Genomic DNA, 2481 nt, shown 5'->3' with positions numbered 1-2481 from the left:
CCTCAATGACATTCATCACTACCAACGGCAATAGTAACCGAAGCAAGAAAACGTATAAGAGCGAGAATAATGACAAGAAAATCTACAACTATAAAAACAGTGCTAAAATAGCTGCAAAATTATCGTCTACCATATCCGTTTCAAATTCGGCACAAAGCCAGCAGTTTTGGGGCACGGAGTAAGTCGATTACGCAGTGCTTAAGAGGCACTTATTTTATCAACCCCGAAAGGATGAAAAGCAAAGTTGACCTTGGCGGAATTTGAACTCGGAACGTAAAGACGGACGAAGTGCCGCTAAGTATTTCGTCCGGTGCGGTAACAATTCGGCCTGCTCACCGTCTTAATAGCGTCCATCGTATTAATATTTTGTGTTAGGACTTCAATAAGAAGGCTTGATCTGCTGAAATTAATGACTAAATATAGTGGAAACATAATTTCTTAGCTTTAAATGAATCGAACAATACACATTTGACAATGTGCTTGTGGCTACACTACGTCTTTAAAGGAATGAGAGGACAATTCCGTGCGGAAAGGTCTTTGATCTTAGATCTGATCGATCAGTTCTCAGCAACAGCAGCACCAGCAACATTTCTCGTATTGTTGCAGCTTGCATAATATGCAGTGGAGTTATTGGTCAATTATATCGATTCGTCGTCACTTGCCTCAATAGCAGTGAACGCGACTGTCAAGGATTACAACTGCCAGTGAACTGTCAACCCAAACATATGTCGCATTTATAGACTGTAGCAATTAAAAGAAACCATAAAATAAATGTCTGTCGATATCAACAATTAGGAATCATCAGTTCAGTCAATTGAATGACCTACTCTTTAAATTAGCCCGAATGTTGCTGAATATTCCACAGACAAGTGTACCCTTTACGCAAACCTCTAGCAGAATCGGCGTCACTCAGAGGGTGAGATAAGATTAATCCTATAATCCGATAAATTACATATAAAATCCAGTCCACGGAAACTTACTCAGTTTTCGTCACTTTAGTTTCAAGCACATAACGTGCGTACTAAGTCTTTGTTTAAGACGCCATGCTGCAGAATCGAACCTGGTTACCTCAAATACATTAGCATTCAGTGGATGAATATCACCCGTCCGACAGATTTCGAAACACTTCGAGGTTCGGCAAAACAAAACGGGATAATAAGTAGCAGGCCTAAAAAAATTTAAATACTTAGGTCGATTTGTTTAACTATATCCTTTCAAAGCGATGCTCAAGAATGGTCGTAGATCAACGACTGAAATTAGTAAAAGAGAAAAGATAAAGAATACAAACGTACAATGTTACGAAATGCATACGTACAGAATATACGAAGTCCACGCGGTGGAATGTAGTAATTGTAATGCCAGTAAGATATAAATATAAGGAAGCTGAAAGACATTCCCTCGGACAGTGAAGACAGAACAAACAACGATGAGAAGGTAAGTTATCCAGCTTAAGTAAGTGTTCTGTTCTATTCAGGCTCACCGCCTGACAATCATTAACATATTATTTTCTACTCTAGGCACAAGGCCCGAAATTTTTCGGAAGGGGGCCAACTGGTACTTAATTTATTGACCTCGAAAGGATGAATGGCAAAGTCGACCTCGGCGGAATTTGAACTCATAACGTAAAGACAGACAAAATACCGCAAAGCATTTCGCCCGGCGTGCTAACGTCTCTGCCAACTCACCACCTTACAATCATAAAGATATTATCTTCTTCTCTAGGAACAAAGCCCGAAATTTTTGGGAAGTGGGGCAATTGATAAGATCTACTCTAGTACGCAACTGGTACTTACTCTGAAAGGATGAATGCTAACGTTTCTCACCGCCTTAGCTTAAGTGTATATTACTTTGGACATAAATAAAAACGAAGACGTTTATAAACAATAATCGACAACTAACGAGGAATTTAGACGTGCTAAACTGGATTATACATTTTCAAAAGCAATTTGTGGTGCACGTAGCTTCGTGATTAAAAGTCTAAAACTTCAGCTTCAAAAAAAGCCAGTTATGGAACGTATGTAATTTACACTCTTCGTATTCAGTAAATGAACGGAACTCTTCAAAACCTTCGGAAACATCCTAGAAATTCAATCGAAACAAAACACGTATACACATGTATAACACACATATGTACACATTTATACGTTCTTTATATATGAACGTTAGAACACCATTATTCAACATTTCTTAAAGTACAGCGCATGATACTATTTGTGTGTATTGTTAACGATTCTTGTTTCATGGCCGGAGACCAACTTGTGTAACGATAAAATTAGAAACAAAAAATATAAACATCATTCATTTATAAATTGTCTATTTTAGTGTATTAGCCTGTAGGCGTCTATTCATATACGATTTTACGTAAAGCTGTATGCGTATATATATATACATACTCATGCATATGTACGTATACCTATATGTATGTATTTATGTATTTATGTATGTATGTATATATGTTTGTACTTGTATGGATGATGTATA

The sequence above is a fragment of the Octopus bimaculoides genome, chromosome 6 (assembly GCF_001194135.2).
Source record: "Octopus bimaculoides isolate UCB-OBI-ISO-001 chromosome 6, ASM119413v2, whole genome shotgun sequence".
NCBI lineage: Eukaryota > Metazoa > Mollusca > Cephalopoda > Octopoda > Octopodidae > Octopus > Octopus bimaculoides.
The sequence above is the reverse complement of the archived record's forward strand: the minus strand, read 5'-3'. Positions refer to the sequence as shown.